At 51.4% G+C, this 18,511-nt stretch overlaps 1 long non-coding RNA gene across 1 annotated transcript; it reads right to left on the reverse strand.

Annotated features, from left to right (window-relative positions):
* Positions 1 to 528: 528 nt before the first annotated feature.
* Positions 529 to 17,495, reverse strand: LOC144677035 (uncharacterized). The gene is made up of 3 exons (XR_013575481.1): positions 17,401 to 17,495; positions 11,384 to 11,588; positions 529 to 764 (listed from the first exon to the last, which is right to left on the reverse strand). It is a non-coding gene; the product is annotated as an uncharacterized LOC144677035 (long non-coding RNA).
* Positions 17,496 to 18,511: the final 1,016 nt, after the last annotated feature.

Here is an 18,511-nt window from a genome sequence, read left to right on the forward strand (position 1 = left end):
GCAATGCAGTTCCTGCACTGAGGAATGTCACAGCTACAGAATCCCAGTTCACTCCCTCCCAAAACCCAGCCCCACAGAATCCCAGCTCACTCCCTCCCAGCCCCACAGAATCCCAGTTCACTCCCTCCCAAACCCCAAAACCCAGCCCCACAGAATCCCAGCTCCCACCCCCAAAACCCAGCCCCACAGAATCCCAGTTCACTCCCTCCCAGCCCCACAGAATCCCAGTTCACTCCCTCCCAAAACCCAGCCCCACAGAATCCCAGTTCACTCCCTCCCAAAACCCAGCCCCACAGAATCCCAGTTCACTCCCTCCCAAACCCCAAAACCCAGCCCCACAGAATCCCAGCTCCCACCCCCAAAACCCAGCCCCACAGAATCCCAGTTCACTCCCTCCCAAACCCCAAAACCCAGCCCCACAGAATCCCAGTTCACTCCCTCCCAAACCCCAAAACCCAGCCCCACAGAATCCCAGCTCACTCCCAGCCCCACAGAATCCCAGCTCACTCCCTCCCAGCCCCACAGAACCCCAGCTCACTCCCTCCCTACCCTCTGAGAGTTCTCCCCTGCCCATACACAGAGAGCCTCGGCAGTAAGTCAGATGATATAGTAAATGGGGTTCTCCTCCGTTTCTCCCTCCTCACTCTGTTCCTCCATTTCAGAATTCTCAAGGTCCGAGCTGCCCAGTGTGCTAATGGACTGGACTGAAGCCCCATCAGCGCAGCTACTGCTGTCAGTGTCTATCAGAGAGATTGTCTTCAGTGCTGGGGAATGAGAAAGAGACAAGATGGTTTGCTGATGAAAGGTTATAAGTCCTGCTTCTCCCACCACAGACGCTGTCTGCCCTGCCCAGTATTCCCAGCATTTCTAGTTGTTTGCAGGTTTCCAGCATTAGTATTTAGCTTTTGTTGGGGAGGGAGAGAGGGAGAGAAAGAGAGAGAGAGAGAGAGACATTAAGACTCTGACGGAGAGAGAGACATCGCACAATAACACAGACAACAAATTCATAAGGTCCTAACAACCTAAGTAATAGGAGCAGGAGGAGGCCATTCGGCCCCTTGAACCTGCTCCCCCATTCAATAAGATCTTGGTTGATCTGATCATGGCCTCAACTCCACTTTCCTGTCCCTCCCTCCCTAACCCTCGACTCCACTTTCCTGTCTGTCCCTCCCTCCCTAACCCTCGACTCCATTTTCCTGTCTGTCCCTCCCTAACCCTCGACTCCACTTTCCTGTCCCTCCCTCCCTAACCCTCGATTCCACTTTCCTGTCCCTCCCTCCCTAACCCTCGACTCCACTTTCCTGTCCCTCCCTCCCTAACCCTCGACTCCACTTTCCTGTCCCTCCCTCCCTAACCCTCGACTCCACTTTCCTGTCCCTCCCTCCCTAACCCTCGACTCCACTTTCCTGTCCCTCCCTCCCTAACCCTCGACTCCCTTGTCGATGAGAAATCTGTCTAACTCAGCCCTGAATCTATTCAATGAGCCTCCACTGCTCCTGGGCTAGAGAATTGCAAATATTAACCAGCCTGAGACTGAGGAACTCACAGACTTATAGAGGTTTAAAGCACAGAAGGAGGCCATTCGGTCCATCATGCCCACGCCAGTCAACAAAGATCTGGCTACACTAACCCCATTTTCCAGCTCTTGGCCCATAGCCCTGAATATTTTTAAGGCAGAGCTGGATAGATTCTTGATTAACAAGGGGGTGAAAGGTTATCGGGGGGAGGCAGGAATGTGGGGTTGAGGTTACATTCAGATCAGCCCCGATCTTACTGAATGGCAGAGCAGGCTCGAGGGGCCGAGTGGCCACTCCTGTTCCTAATTCCTATGTTCGTATAAGCCCAACCAGCAAAACCTTTCCTCATAAGACAACCCCCTTCATCCCTGGAATAAGTCGAGTGAACCTTCTGTGAACTGCCTCCAATACAAGTATATCCCTCCTCAGGTAAGGAGACTGAATCTGTGCACAGTGCTCCAGGTACACTCTCACCCAATGACCAGTCCAGTTGGAGAGGGACTTTCCTACCTTTCTACTCCGCCCTCCGTGCAGTGAAGGCCAACATGTAATTTGCCTTCCCAATCACTTGCTGCACCTACATGTTAACATCTTGTGATTCATGTACCAGGACACCCAGGTCCCTCTGCACTGCAGCATTCTCCAGCCTCTCTCCTTTTAAATAATAATCTGCTTTTCTATTCTTTCTGCTAAAGTGGACAGTCTCACATTTTCCCACATTAGACTCCATCTGCCAACCTTTTGCCCACTTGCTTAATCTATCCATAGTCCTTTGCACACTCTTTGTATCCTCCTCACAACTTGCTTTCCTATTTATCTTTGTATCATCAGCAAATTTGGCTACAATTTTTTAAAAATTCATTCACAGGATGTGGGTGTCCCTGGCTGGGCCCAGCATTTATTGCCCATCCCTAGTTGCCCTTGAGAAGGTGGTGGTGAGCTGCCTTCTTGAACCACTGCAGTCCATGTGGTGTAGGTACATCCACAGTGCTGTTAGGGAGGGAGTTCCAGGATTTTGACCCAGCGACAGTGAAGGAACGGTGATATATTTCCAAGTCAGGGTGGTGAGTGACTTGGAGGGGAACTTCCAGGTGGTGGTGTTCCCATCTATCTGCTGCCCTTGTCCTTCTAGATGGTAGTGGTTGTGGGTTTGGAAGGTGCTGTCTAAGGAGCCTTGGCGAGTTCCTGCAGTGCATCTTGTAGATGGTACACACACTGCTGCTACTGTGCGTCGGTGGTGGAGGGAGTGAATGTTTGTGAATGTGGTGCCAATCAAGCGGCTGCTTTGTCCTGGACGGTGTCCAGCTTCTTCAGTGTTGTGGGAGCTGCACTCATCCAGGCAAGTGGGGAGTATTCCATCACACTCCTGACTGAGAGTCATAGAGCCATAGAGGTCTATAGCACAGAAAAAGGCCCTTTGGCCCATCGAGTCTGCGCCGGTCAAACAAGTACCTAACTATTCTAATCCCATTTTCCAGCACTAGGCCCATAGCCTTGTTGCCATGGGCATCGCAAGTGCACATCCAAATATTTCTAAAATGTTATGAGGGTATCTGCCTCTACCACCCTTTCAGGCAGTGAGTTCCAGATTCCCACCACCCTCTGGGTGAAAAAATTCTTCCTCATATCCCCTCTAAACCTCCTGCTCCTTACCTTAAATCTATGCCCCCTGGTTATTGATCCCTCAACCAAGGAGAAAAGTTCCTTCCTGTCTACCCTATCTATGCCCCTCATAATTTTATACACCTCAATCATGTCCCCCCTCAATCTCCTCTGCTCCAGGGAAAATAACCCCAGTCTATCCAATCTCTCCTCATAACTAAAACTCTCCAGCCCAGGCAACATCCTGGTAAATCTCCTCTGCACTCTCTCTGGTGCAATCACATCCTTCCTATAATGCGGATTCCAGAACTGCACGCAGTGCTCTAGCTGTGGCCTAACCAGCGTTTTATACAGTTCCAGCATAACCTCCCTGCTCTTATATTCTATGCCTCGGCTAATAAAGGCAAGTATCCCATGTGCCTTCTTAACCAACTTATCTACCTGTCCCACTACCTTAAGGGACCGGTGGACATGCACACCAAGGTCCCTCTGATCCTCGGTACTTTCCAGGGTCCTAACATTCATCGTGTATTCCTGTGCCTTGTTTGTCCTGCCCAAGTGCATCACCTCACACTTATCCGGATTAAATTCCATTTGCCACTGATTAGCCCATCTATACCCCCTGTAATGTAAGGCTATCCTCCTCACTATTTATCTCCCCACCAATTTTTGTGTCATCCGCGAACTTACTGATCAACCCTCCCACATTCAAGTCTAAATCGTTTATATATACCACAAACAGCAAGGGACCCAACACCGATCCCTGTGGAACCCCACTGGACACAGGCATCCAGTCACAAAAACACCCCTCGACCATCACCCTCTGCTTCCTGCCACTCAGCCAATTCTGGATCCAATTTGCCAAATTGCCTTGGATCCCAGGCGCTCTTACCAAAGGTGTGATAGGTTTAGAGGGAGCGGAATTCTTAAAATGCATCCAGGAGAGCTTTTTAAGCCAGTACATAGAAGGATGCATTTTAAGAATTCCGCTCTCTCTAAACCTATCACACTATGACTAATATCAGTCTCTCATGCAGCACCTTATCAGAATCCTTGCTGAAGTCCAAGTCGACTACGTTAAATACACTGCCCTCACCTACACACCTGGTCAGCTCTTCGAAAAATTCAATCAAATTGGTCAGACATGATCTCCCCTTAACAAAACCATGCTGACTGTCCTTGATTAATCTCTGCCTCTCCAAGAGTTGATTAATTCTGTCCCTCAGAATTGCTTCCAATAGTTTCCCCACCACTGAGGTTAGACTGACTGGCCTGTAGTTCCCTGGTTTATCCCTTCCTCCCTTCTTGAATAACAGTACCACACTGGCTGTCCTCCAGTCCTCTGGCACCTCTCCTGTGGCCAGCGAGGTATTGAAAATTATTGCCAGTGCCCCTGCTATCTCCTCCCTTACCTCACTCAACAGCCTGGGATACATTTCATCCGGGCCTGGAGATTTATCTACTTTTAAGCCTGCCAGACCACTTAGAACCTCCTCCCTTTCTATGCTAATTTCTTTAATTATATCACAGTCCTTCTGCCTGATTTCCATACCCATGTCGTCCCTCTCACTTGGGAACACCAACACAAAGTATTCATTTAGAACCCTACCTACGTCTTCCGGCTCCACACACAAATTACCACTATGGTCCTTAATGGGCCCTACTCTTTCCCTAGTTATCCTCTTACTCTTAAAGTACTTGTAAAATAACATTGGATTTTCCTTTATTTTACCTGCCAATGTTTTTTCATGTCCCCTTTTTGTTCTCCTAATTTCCTTTTTAAGTTGCCCCCTACACATTCTATACTCCTCTAGGGCTTCCGCTGTTTTGAGCCCTCGGTATCTGCCATAAGCCTCCCTTTTTCTCTTTATCCAATCCTGTATATCCCTCGACATCCAGGGTTCCCTGGATTTGTTGGTCCCATCCTTTGTCTTTACTGGAATATGTTGGCCTTGTACTCTCTCTATTTCCTTCTTGAATGAGTCCCACTGCTCTGACGCAGATTTACCTAAAAGTAGCTGCTCCCAGTCCATTCTGGCCAAATCATCTCTGATCTTATTAAAATTGGCCTTCCCCCAATTTAGAACTCTGATTTCTGGCCCATCCTTGCCCTTTTTCATAACAACCTTGAATCTAATGGAGTTATGATCACTATCTGCAAAATGCTCCCCCACTGTAACCTCTACCACTTCCCCGACTTCATTCCCTAAAATTAAATCCAGGACCACCCCCTCTCTTGTAGGACCTTCTACGTACTGGCTTAAAAAGCTCTCCTGGATGCATTTTAAAAATTCCGCTCCCTCTAATCCTATCACACTATGACTAACCCAGTTAATGTTGGGGAAGTTGAAGTCCCCACTATTACTACCCTATTATTGTGCCTTGTAGATGGTGGACAGGCTTTGGGGAGTCAGGAGGTGAGTTACTCATCGCAGGATTCCCAGCCTCTGACCTGCTCTTGTAGACACAGTACTTATATGGCTAGTCCAGTTCAGTTTCAGGTCGGTAACTCCCAGGATGTCGATAGTGGGGGATTCAGTGATGGTAATGCCATTGAACATCAAGGGGCGATGGTTAGATTCTCTCTTGTTGGAGATGGTCATTGCCTGACACTTGTGTGACACGAATGTTACTTGCCACTTGTCAGCCCAAGCCTGGATATTGTCCAGGTCTTGTTGCATTTGGACATGGACTACTTCAGTATCTGAGGAGTCGCGAATGATGCTGAACATTGTGCAATCATCAGCGAACATCCCCACTTCTGACCTTATGATGGAAAGAAGGTCATTGAGGAAGCAGCTGAAGATGGTTGGGCCGAGGACACTACCCTGAGGAACTCCTGCAGTGATATCCTGGAACTGAGGTGACTGACCTCCAACAACCACAACCAGTTTCCTTTGTGCTCGGTATGACTCCAATCAGTGGAGAGTTTTCCCTGATTCCCATTGACTCCAGTTTTGCTGGGGCTCCTTGATGCCACACTCAGTCAAATGCTGCCTTGATGTCAAGGGCAGTCACTCTCACCTCACCTTGGGAGTTCAGCTCTTTTGTTCATATTTGAGCCAAGGCTGTAATGAGGTCAGGAGCTGAGTGGCCCTGGCGGAACCTAAACTGGGCATCAGTGAGCAGGTTATTGCTAAGCAAGTGCCGCTTGATAGCCCTGTTGATGACCCCTTCCATTACTTTACTGATGGTGGAGAGTAGACTGATGGGGTGGTAATTGGCTGGGTTGGATTTGTCCTGCTTTTTGTGGACAGGACATACCTGGGCAATTTTCCACATAGCCGGGTAGATGCCAGTGTTGTAGCTGCACTGCAACAGCTTGGCTAGGGACACGGCAAGTTCTGGAGCACAAGTCTTCAGTACTATTGCCGGAATATTGTCAGGGCCCATAGCCTTTGCACTGTCCACAGTCCCTTCATCCAAGTCATTAATATAGATTGTAAATAGTTGATGCACCAACACTGTTCTCTGTGGCACTCCACTCGATACAGTTTGCCAACCTGAAAATGACCTATTTATCCCGACTCTCTATCTCCTCTTCATTAACCAATCCTCCAATCACACCCGTATATTACCCCCAACACCGTGATCTTGTGCAGTAACCTTTTATGTGGCATCTTATCAAGTGCCTTTTGGAAATCCAAATACACATCGACAGGTTCACCTTTATCCACCCTGCTTGACACATGGAATCACAGAATCACACAGTGCCGAAGAGGCCCTTCAGCCCATCGAGTCTGCACCGACGCGTGAGAAACACCTGACCTACCTACCTAATCCCATTTACCAGCACTTGGCCCATAGCCTTGAATGTTATGATGTGCCAAGTGCTCATCCAGGTACTTTTTAAAGGATGTGAGGCAACCCGCCTCCACCACCCTCCCAGGCAGTGCATTCCAGACCGTCACCAACCTATGGGTAAAACAGGTTTTCCTCACATCCCCCCCTAAACCTCCTGCCCCTCACCTTGAACTTATGCCCCCTTGTGACTGACCCTTCAACTAAGGGGAACAGCTGCTCCCTATCCACCCTGTCCATGCCCCTCATAATCCTGTACACCTTGATCAGGTCGCCCGTCAGTCTTCTCTGCTCCAACAAAAACAACCCAAGTCTGTCCAACCTCTCTTTGTAACTTAAATGTTTCATCCCAGGCAACATCCTGGTGAATCTCCTCTGCACCCCCTCCAGTGCAATCACATCCTTCCTATAATGTGGCGACCAGAACTGCACACAGTACTCCAGCTGTAGCCTCACCAAGGTTCTATACAACTCCAACATGACCTCCCTACTTTTGTAATCTATGCCTCGATTGATAAAGGCAAGTGTCCCATATGCCTTTTTCACCACCCCACTAACATGCCCCTCCGCCTTCAGAGATCTATGGACACACACGCCAAGGTCCCTTTGTTCCTCAGAGCTTCCTGGTGTCATGCCGTTCATTGAATACTTCCTTGTCAAATTACCCCTTCCAAAGTGTATCACCTCACACTTTTCAGAGTTAAATTCTGTCTATATCTTCCTGTAGCCCAAGACACTCAACCTCACTGTTAACCACCCAGCCAATCTTTGTGTCATCCGCAAACTTACTAATCCTACCCCCCACATAGTCATCTATGTCGTTTATATAAATGACAAATAATAGGGGACCCAGCACAGATCCCTCTGGTACGCCACTGGACACTGGCTTCCAGTCACTAAAGCATCCTTCTGTCATCACCCTCTGTCTCCGACAACTAAGCCAATTTTGAATCCACCTTATCAAATTACCCTGTATCCCATGTGCATTTGCCTTCTTTATAAGTCTCCCATGTGGGACCTTGTCAAAGGCTTTGCTGAAACCCATATAAACTACATCAACTGCACTACCCTCATCTACACACCTGGTCACCTCCTCAAAATATTCAATCAAATTTGTTAGGCATGACCTCCCTCTGACAAAGCCATGCTGACTATCCCTGATCAAACCTTGCCTCTCCAAGTGGAGATAGATTCTCTCCTTCAGAATTTTCTCCAATAGTTTCACTACCACTGACGTGAGACTCACTGGCCTGTAGTTCCCTGGCTTATCTCTACAACCCTTCTTAAATAGCGGAACCACATTAGCTTTTCTCCAGTCCTCTGGCACCTCCCCCGTGGCCAGAGAGGAATTAAAAATTTGGGTCAGAGCCCCTGCGATCTCCGCCCTTGCCTCCCTCAGCAGTCTGGGACACAAATCATGCGGACTTGGAGATTTGTCCACTTTTAAGCCTGCCAACACCTCCAATACCTTGTCACTCCCTATATCAATTTGCTCAAGAACCTCGCAGTCTGTCTCCCCGAGTTCGATACCTTCATCCTCATTCTCTTGGGTGAAGACGGATGTGAAGTATTCATTCAACACTCTAGCGATGTCCTCTGGCTCCACCCATAGATTGCCCCCTTGGTCCCTAATGGGCCCTACTCTTTCCCTGGTTATCCTCTTCCCATTGATATACTTATAGAATATCTTGGGATTTTCCCTACTTTTACCAGCCAGAGCTTTCTCATATCCCCTCTTTGCTCCCCTTTCTTAATTGCATCGTCTGTACTCCACTAATGCCTCTGCTGATTTGCTTCCCTTGTACCTGCTAAAAGCCTCTCTTTTCCCTCTCCTCATACCCTGAATATCTCTGGTCATCCATGGTTCTCTGGGCTTGTTACTCCTTCCTATCACCCTAGAGGGAACGTGTTGACCCTGTACCCTCCCCATTTCCTTTTTGAACACCCCCCCACTGTTCCTCTGTAGATTTCTCCACAAGTAGCTGTTCCCAGTCTACCTTGGCCAGATCCTGCCTTATTTTACTAAAATCCACTCTCCCCCAATCCAAAATGTTTTTTTTGCAACTTGTCTATTTCTTTGTCTATAACAAACTTAAACTGTACCATGTTGTGGTCGCTATCACTAAAATGCTCGCCCACCACCACCTCAGCCACCTGTCCGGCTTCATTCCCCAGAATTAGGTCCAGCACTGCGCCGTCCCTTGTTGGACCCTCTACATATTGACATCCTCAAAGAACTCTAATCAATTTGTCAAACATGAATTCCCTTTCACAAAGCCATGCTCACTCTGTCTGACTGTGTTATAAGTTTCTAAATGTCCTGCTATTCCCTCCTTAATAATGGATTCCAGCATTATTCCAATGACAGATGTTAGACAACTGGCCTATAGTTGCCTGCTTTCTGTCTCACGCTGTCTTGAGTAGAGATGCTACTTATGCCTGTTTCCAATCCACTGGGGCCTTTCTTTTGCAGCCACTTCCTTTAAGAGCTGAGGATTGCGGCCATCAGGTACAGGGAACTTGTCAGCCTTTAGTTCCATTAGTTTTCTTAGTAGTTATTTTCGAGTGATGGTGATTGTTTTATGTTCCACCCTCCCTTTTGCCCCTTGACTTGCTACTATTCCTGCTATTTGTCCTTCTACTGTGAAGACAGATACAAAACCTTTATTCAAAGCCTCTGCCATTTCCTCATTCCCCATTCTTAATTCCCCAGTCTCACCCTCTAAGGGACCAAAGCTGACTGTTGCTACTGTTAGAATCAAACAATGCTTAGAGCACAGGGAGAGCTCATTCAGCCAGTCATGTCTGCTGACCCTCTGGAGGAGTAATTCACCCAGTGCCTCACCCCTGCCTTTTCCCCATAACCTTCAAAATCGTTCCTTCTCAGATAATGTTCCAATTTGCTTTTCAAAGCCTCGATTGACCCTGTCTCCACCTCACTATCAGACAGTGCATTCCAGATCCTAACCACTCGATTGACCCTGTCTCCCCAACACTCTCAGACAGTGCATTCCAGATCCTCACCACTCGATTGACCCTGTCTCCACCACACTCTCAGACAGTGCATTCCAGATCCTAACCACTCCATTGACCCTGTCTCCACCACACTCTCAGACAGTGCATTCCAGATCCTAACCACTCGATTGACCCTGTCTCCACCACACTCTCAGACAGTGCATTCCAGATCCTAACCACTCGATTGACCCTGTCTCCCCCACACTCTCAGACAGCGCATTCCAGATCCTGACCACTCGATTGACCCTGTCTCCCCTACACTCTCAGACAGTGCATTCCAGATCCTAACCACTCGATTGACCCTGTCTCCACCACACTCTCAGACAGTGCATTCCAGATCCTAACCACTCGATTGACCCTGTTTCCCCCACACTCTCAAGCAGTGCATTCCAGATCCTAACCACTCGATTGACCCTGTCTCCCCCACACTCTCAGACAGTGCATTCCAGATCCTAACTACTCGCTGTGTGAAACATTTCCCTCATGTCACCATTGCTTCTTTTGCCAATTTCCTTAAATCTGTTCTTTCTGGTTCTCACTCCTTTCGCCAATAGGAACAGTTTCTCCCTATCTACTCTGTCTAGACCCCTCATGATTTTGAATACCTCTATCAAATCTCCTCTCAACCTCCTCTTCTCCATGGAGAACAGTCCCAACTTCTCCAATCTATCTACATAACTGAAGTCCCTCATCCCTGGAACCATTCTCATGAATCTGTTTTGCACCCTCTCTAATATCTTCACATCCTTCCTGAATTGTGGTGCCAGAACTGGACACAATACTGAAGACGAACAAGTGTTTTATACAGGTTAATGTAACTTCCTTGCTCTTGTACTCTCTGCCCTCTCTTGCTTTTTGTGCCCTTGTTGAAGCTTTTACCGTCTATTTCTAAATCGCTTGTTTGTTTTCACACACACATTCTATTTGAGTCATCCAATACTGGATTTCAGAACTTTCCCAATGTTCTAGCCTATCACTAATCTGTACACCTTTTCTTTCAATCTGATTCCAAAAAGTGCATTCGTCTCAGAGTCTTTCTTCCTTAATGGGGAATATATCTTTGTTGAGAGTTATGAAAGATCTCCTTAAATGTCTGCCGCTGCTTATCTATCGTCTTACCTTTTAACTCTATTTTCCACACCCACTTTAGCCCTTTTATTCCTTTGTAATTGCCTTTGGTTTCAGATCAAGTTTCTCACTCTCAAATGGAACGTGAAATTCTCTCATGTTATGATCACTCTTGCCTAGAGGATCCTTTACTACGAGATCATGAATTAATCCTGTCTCATTATACGTTACCGGGTCTAAAATAGCTGGTTCTGCACAGTGACCGAGAGAGAGAGGGAGAGAAAACTTGCACTGTGGCTGAGCGAGAGAGACAGAATTCGCAGTGTGTCTGAGAAAGGTGTGACTAATCTGCGATCACTCAACTGCATTCCTCTGCTCACCTTTCCTCTCTTTGATGAGCTGTGTTCTGCGCTCTCTCACTGCCTCACTCAGACTCTCCAGCATACGTTCAATGCAGTTATCCAGGACCACGGAACGTGTCTGTGAATGGATGGTCTGTCTACAGATCGGACATTCTTCTTTCCTCTTCCTCCATTCCAGGATACAGTGACAGCAAAAACTGTGCGAACAGTTCAGAGTGACTGCCTGAGAGGTGAGAGAGAGAGAGAGAGATTCAGACTGAGAGCAAACAGAAAGAGAAACCGAGATAGAGAAAGAGATAAAGAGCGACAGACAGAGAAAGACAGGTAGGTAGAGAGAGAGAGAGAGAGACAGACAGAGAGGGAGAGAGACAGGCAGAGAGGGAGAGAGAGAGAAACAGACAGAGAGGGAGAGAGACAGGCAGAGAGGGAGAGAGAGAGAAACAGACAGAGAGGGAGAGAGACAGACAGAGAGGGAGGCAGAGAGGAAGGGAGCGAGGCAGAGAGGGAGAGAGAGAGGCAGAGAGGGAGAGGGAGGGAGGCAGAGAGGGAGAGAGAGGGAGACAGACAGAGAGAGAGAGAGGCAGAGAGGGAGGCAGAGAGGGAGAGGGAGGGGGACAGAGAGGGAGAGAGGCAGAGAGGGAGGGAGGGAGGCAGAGAGGGAGAGAGAGAGGCAGAGAGGGAGAGGGAGGGAGACAGAGAGGGAGGGTGGCGGGGGAGAGGGAGGGAGGGGGGTTGGGGAGAGGGAGGGGGGTGGGAGAGGAAGGGGGGGGTGGGAGAGGGAGGGGGGCTGGGAGAGGGAGGGGGGCTGGGAGAGGGAGGGGGGCTGGGAGAGGGAGGGGGGCTGGGAGAGGGAGGGGGGCTGGGAGAGGGAGGGGGGCTGGGAGAGGGAGGGGGGCTGGGAGAGGGAGGGGGGCTGGGAGAGGGAGGGGGGCTGGGAGAGGGAGGGGGGCTGGGAGAGGGAGGGGGGCTGGGAGAGGGAGGGGGGCTGGGAGAGGGAGGGGGGCTGGGAGAGGGAGGGGGGCTGGGAGAGGGAGGGGGGCTGGGAGAGGGGTGGGGGTGGGGAGAGGGGGAATGGGGAGTGGGGGTGGGGAGAGCGGGTGGGGAGTGGGGGTGGGGAGAGCGGTTGGGGAGAGCGGGTGGGGAGAGCGGGTGGGGAGAGCGGGTGGGGAGAGCGGGTGGGGAGAGCGGGTGGGGAGAGCGGGTGGGGAGAGCGGGTGGGGAGAGCGGGAATGGGGAGAGCGGGAATGGGGAGAGCGGGAATGGGGAGAGGGGGAATGGGGAGAGGGGGAATGGGGAGAGGGGGAATGGGGAGAGGGGGAATGGGGAGAGGGGGAATGGGGAGAGGGGGAATGGGGAGAGGGGGAATGGGGAGAGGGGGTGGGGAGAGGGGGTGGGGAGAGGGGGTGGGGAGAGGGGGTGGGGAGAGGGGGTGGGGAGAGGGGGTGGGGAGAGGGGGTGGGGAGAGGGGGTGGGGAGAGGGGGTGGGGAGAGCGGGTGGGGAGAGCGGGTGGGGAGAGCGGGTGGGGAGAGCGGGTGGGGAGAGCGGGTGGGGAGAGCGGGTGGGGAGAGCGGGTGGGGAGAGCGGGTGGGGAGAGCGGGTGGGGAGAGCGGGTGGGGAGAGCGGGTGGGGAGAGCGGGTGGGGAGAGCGGGTGGGGAGAGCGGGTGGGGAGAGCGGGTGGGGAGAGCGGGTGGGGAGAGCGGGTGGGGAGAGCGGGTGGGGAGAGCGGGTGGGGAGAGCGGGTGGGGAGAGCGGGTGGGGAGAGCGGGTGGGGAGAGCGGGTGGGGAGAGCGGGTGGGGAGAGCGGGTGGGGAGAGCGGGTGGGGAGAGCGGGTGGGGAGAGCGGGTGGGGAGAGCGGGTGGGGAGAGCGGGTGGGGAGAGCGGGTGGGGAGAGCGGGTGGGGGAGAGCGGGTGGGGAGAGCGGGTGGGGAGAGCGGGTGGGGAGAGCGGGTGGGGAGAGCGGGTGGGGAGAGCGGGTGGGGAGAGCGGGTGGGGAGAGCGGGTGGGGAGAGCGGGTGGGGAGAGCGGGTGGGGAGAGCGGGTGGGGAGAGCGGGTGGGGAGAGCGGGTGGGGAGAGCGGGTGGGGAGAGCGGGTGGGGAGAGCGGGTGGGGAGAGGGGGGAGGGGGAGGGGAGAGGGGGGAGTGGGGGTGGGGAGAGGGGGAGGGGGGAGTGGGGGTGGGGAGAGGGGGAGGGGGGAGTGGGGGTGGGGAGGGGGGAGCGGGGGAGGGGAGTGGGGGTGGGTGGAGCGGGAGTGGGGAGAGGGGGGAGGGGAGAGGGGGAGGGGGAGTGGGGGTGGTGACAGGGGGAGGGGGGAGTGGGGGTGGGGAGAGGGGGAGGGGGATGGGGATGGGGAGTGGGGGAGGGGGAGTGGAGGTGGGGAGAGGGGGAGGGGGAGTGGGGGTGGGGAGAGGGGGAGGGGGAGTGGAGGTGGGGAGAGGGGGTGGGGAGAGCGGGTGGGGAGAGGGGGAGTGGGGGGAGGGAGTGGGGGGAGGGAGTGGGGGGAGGGAGTGGGGGGAGGGAGGGGGGGCCGGGGAGAGGGAGGGGGGGCCGGGGAGAGGGAGGGGGGGCCGGGGAGAGGGAGGAGGGGGTGGGGAGAGGGAGGGGGGGCCGGGGAGAGGGAGGGGGGGCCGGGGAGAGGGAGGAGGGGGTGGGGAGAGGGAGGAGGGGGCGGGGAGAGGGAGGAGGGGGGCGGGGAGAGGGAGGAGGGGGGCGGGGAGAGGGAGGGGGAGTGGGGAGAGGGAGGGGGCGGGGAGAGGGGAGGGGGCGGGGAGAGGGGGAGGGAGGTGTGGGGGTGGGAAATACAGGACTGAAGGTGTTGTATCTGAATGCACGCAGTATACGAAATAAGGTAAACGAGCTTGTGGCGCAGATTGAAATTGGCAGGTATGATGTGGTGGGCATCACGGAGACATGGCTGCAAGGGGATCAGGACTGGGAGCTAAATATCCAAGGATATACATCCTATCGAAAAGATAGACAGGTTGGGAGAGGGGGTGGGGTTGCTTTGTTAGTAAGAAATTAAATCGATAGCAAGAAACAACGTAGGGTCAGATGATGTAGAATCTGTGTGGGTAGAGTTGAGGAACCGCAAAGGTAAAAAAACCATAATGGGAGTTACGTACAAGCCTCCGAACAGTAGTCAGGATGTGAGGCACAAGATACACCAGGAGATAGAAAAGGCGTGTAAGAAAGGCAATGTTACACTGATCAAGGGGGATTTCAATATGCAGGTAGACTGGGAAAATCAGGTTGGTAGTGGATCCCAAGAAAAGGAATTTGTGGAATGTCTACGAGATGGCTTTTTGGAGCAGCTTGTGGTGGAGCCCACTAGGGAACAGGCAAATCTAGATTTAGTGATGTGATGTGTAATGAGGCATATTTGATAAGGGAGCTTAAGGTGAAGGAATCCTTAGGAGGAAGTGACCATAATATGATAGAATTTACCCTGCAATTTGAGAGGAAAAAGCTGGAATCAGATGTAACGGTATTACAGTTGAATAAAGGCAACTACAGAGGCATGAGGGAGGAGCTGGCCAGAATTGACTGGGAGATGAGCCTAGCAGGAAAGACAGTGGAACAGCAATGGCAGGAGTTTCTGGGAGTAATTTGGGAGACACAGCAAAAATTCATCCCTAGGAAGAAGAAGCATACTAAAGGGGCAAGGAGGCAACCATGGATGACAAGGGAAGTCAGGGACAGCATAAAAGCTAAAGAGAAAGCATACAATGCAGCGAACAGCAGTGGGAAACCAGGGGATTGGGAAGCCTACAAATACCAACAGAGGACAACTAAAAAAGAAATAAGGAGGGAGAAGATTAAATATGAGGGTAAACTAGCCAGTAATATAAAAGAAGATTGCAAGAGTTTTTTTTAGATATATAAAGGGTAAGAGAGAAGCAAGAGTGGACATTGGGCCGCTGGAAAATGATACTGGAAAGGTAGTAGTGGGGAACAAAGAAATGGCGGAGGAACTGAATAGGTACTTTGCGTCAGTCTTCACGGTGGAAGACACGAGTAACATCCCCAAAGTTCAAGAGAGTCGGGGGGCAGAGGTGAGTATGGTGGCCATTACCAAGGAGAAGGTGCTAGGAAAACTGAAAGGTCTGAAGGTGGATAAATCACCTGGACCAGATGGATTACACCCCAGAGTTCTGAAGGAGATAGCTGAAGAGATAGTGGAGGCGTTAGTGGTGATCTTTCAGGAATCACTGGAGTCAGGGAGGGTCCCAGAGGACTGGAAAATCGCTAATGTAACCCCCCTGTTTAAGAAGGGAGTGAGGCAAAAGACGGGAAATTACAGGCTGATTAGCCCGGCCTCAGTCGTTGGTAAGATTTTAGAGTTCACTATTAAGGATGAGGTTTCAGAATACTTGGAAGTGCATGGTAAAATAGGGCAAAGTCAGCATGGTTTCATCAAGAGGAGGTCATGCCTGACAAATCTGTTAGAATTCTTTGAGGAGGTAACAAGTAGGTTAGACAAAGGGGAGCCAATGGATGTTATCTACTTGGACTTCCAGAAGGCCTTTGACAAGGTGCCGCACAGGAGGCTGCTCAGTAAGATAAGAGCCTATGGTGTTAGAGGCAAGGTACTAGCATGGGTAGAAGATTGGCTGTCTGGCAGGAGGCAGAGAGTGGGGATAAGGGGGTCCTTCTCAGGATGGCGGCCGGTGACTAGTGGAGTTCCGCAGGGGTCAGTGTTGGGACCACAACTTTTCACTTTATACATTAATGATCTAGATGAAGGAACTGAGGGCATCCTGGCTAAGTTTGCAGATGATACAAAGATAGGTGGAGGGACAGGTAGTATTGAGGAGGTGGGGAGGCTGCAGAAGGATTTGGACAGGTTAGGAAAATGGGCAAAGAAGTGGCAGATGGAATACAATGTGGGGAAGTGTGAGGTCATGCACTTTGGTAGGAAGAATAGAGGCATAGACTATTTTCTAAATGGGGAGAGAATTCAGAAATCTGGAGTGCAAAGGGACTTGGGAGTCCTAGTCCAGGATTCTCTTAAGGTTAACTTGCAGGTTGAGTCGGTAGTTAGGAAGGCAAATGCAATGTTGGCATTTATTTCGAGAGGACTAGAATATAAAAGCAGGGATGTGTTGCTGAGCCTTTATAAGGCTCTGGTCAGACCACATTTAGAATATTGTGAGCAATTTTGGGCCCCGTATCTCAGGAAGGATGTGCTGGCCCTGGAGAGGGTCCAGAGGAGGTTCATGAGAATGATCCCAGGAATGAAAGGCTTAACATATGAGGAACGTTTGAGGACTCTGGGTCTATACTCGATGGAGTTTAGAAGGATGAGGGGGAATTTGATTGAAACTTACAGAATACTGAAAGGTCTGGATAGAGTGGACGTGGGGAAGATGTTTCCATTAGTAGGAGAGACTAGGACCCGAGGGCACAGCCTCAGAGTAAAGGGAAGACCTTTTAGAACAGAGATGAGGAGAAACTTCTTTAGCCAGAGAGTGGTGAATCTATGGAATTCATTGCCACAGAGGGCTGTGGAGGCCAGGTCATTGAGTGTATTTAAGACCGAGGTAGATAGGTTCTTGATTGGTAAGGGGATCAAAGGTTACGGGGAGAAGGCGGGAGAATGGGGTTGAGAAATATCAGCCATGATTGAATGGCGGAGCAGACTCGATGGGTCGAATGGCCTAATTTCTGCTCCTATGTCTTATGGTCATATGGTGGGGGTGGGGAGAGGGGGATGGGAGAGGGGGAGTGGGGACAGGGGGGTTGTGGGTGCGGGGAGAAGGGGCAGGGGGAGGGGGGAACGGGGGGAGGGGCGACGGGGAGAGAGAGAAATAGAATGGGAAGGACTGGGTAGGTCTGTGGCGTTGTTGTTCGGAGATGGGCTGGGGGAGGTGAGAGGGGTCAGTGGGATCATATTTGGGTGGTTGGGGATTGAAGGTAGCTGAGCAGGTGACATCAGCAGGATTGGAGGGGTCTGGGATGGGAGGCTGGAGTGACAATCAGAAGGGGTGTGTGGGGTGGTAACACAGAGAGGGTTGCTGTACCCAGGGCGCTCTACCTCAATGAGGTGCTCGGAGCAGATGATACACTGCAGCTCATTCTCCAGGACATCAGTGAAATGTGCTGCTGCTTCATCTTTCTGTACCTTCACCTGCTCAAACAGACAGAATTCCATCGATGTTACACCAATGCTCACCAATGCTCAGTTACAGACCAACCTGTCTAATGGTCAGTTACTGACCAACCCACACCTCCAACGGTCAGTTACTGACCAACCCACACGTCCAACGGTCAGTTACTGACCAACCCACACGTCTAACGGTCAGTTACTGACCAACCCACACGTCTAACGGTCAGTTACTGACCAACCCACACGTCTAACGGTCAGTTACTGACCAACCCACACGTCTAACGGTCAGTTACTGACCAACCCACACGTCTAACGGTCAGTTACTGACCAACCCACACGTCTAACGGTCAGTTACTGACCAACCCACACGCCTAACGGTCAGTTACTGACCAACCCACACGTCTAACGGTCAGTTACTGACCAACCCACACGTCTAACGGTCAGTTAATGACCAACCCACACATCTAAAGGTCAGTTGCTGACCAACCCACAGATCTAACCGCTGCAGTCCATGTGGTGTAGGTACACCCACAGTGCTGTTAGGGAGGGAGTTCCAGGATTTTGACCCAGCGACAGTGAAGGAACGGCGATATATTTCCAAGTCAGGATGGTGATCGACTTGGGAGGGGAACTTCCAGGTAGTGGTGTTTCCATGTGTCTGCTGCCCTTGTCCTTCTAGATGGTTGTGGTCGTGGGTTGGGAAGGTGCAATCTATGGAGCCTTGGTGAGTTCCTGCAGTGCATCTTGTAGATGGTACACACACTGCTGTTACTGTGCGTCGGTGGTGCAGGGAGTGAATGTTTGTGGATGTGGTGCCAATCAAGCGGCTGCTTTGTCCTGGATGGTGTCCAGCTTCTTGTGTGTTGTGGGAGCTGCACTCATCCAGGTAAGTGGGGAGTATCCCATCACACTCCTGACTTGTGCCTTGTACATGATCGACAGGCTTTGGGGAATCAGGAGGTGAGTTACTCGCTGCAGGATTCCCAGCCTCTGACCTGCTCTTGTAGCCACAGTATTTATATGGCTAGTCCAGTTCAGT

This window comes from Cetorhinus maximus, unplaced genomic scaffold, assembly GCF_964194155.1.
Source record: "Cetorhinus maximus unplaced genomic scaffold, sCetMax3.hap1.1 HAP1_SCAFFOLD_2152, whole genome shotgun sequence".
In the NCBI taxonomy this organism is placed as follows: Eukaryota; Metazoa; Chordata; class Chondrichthyes; order Lamniformes; family Cetorhinidae; genus Cetorhinus; species Cetorhinus maximus.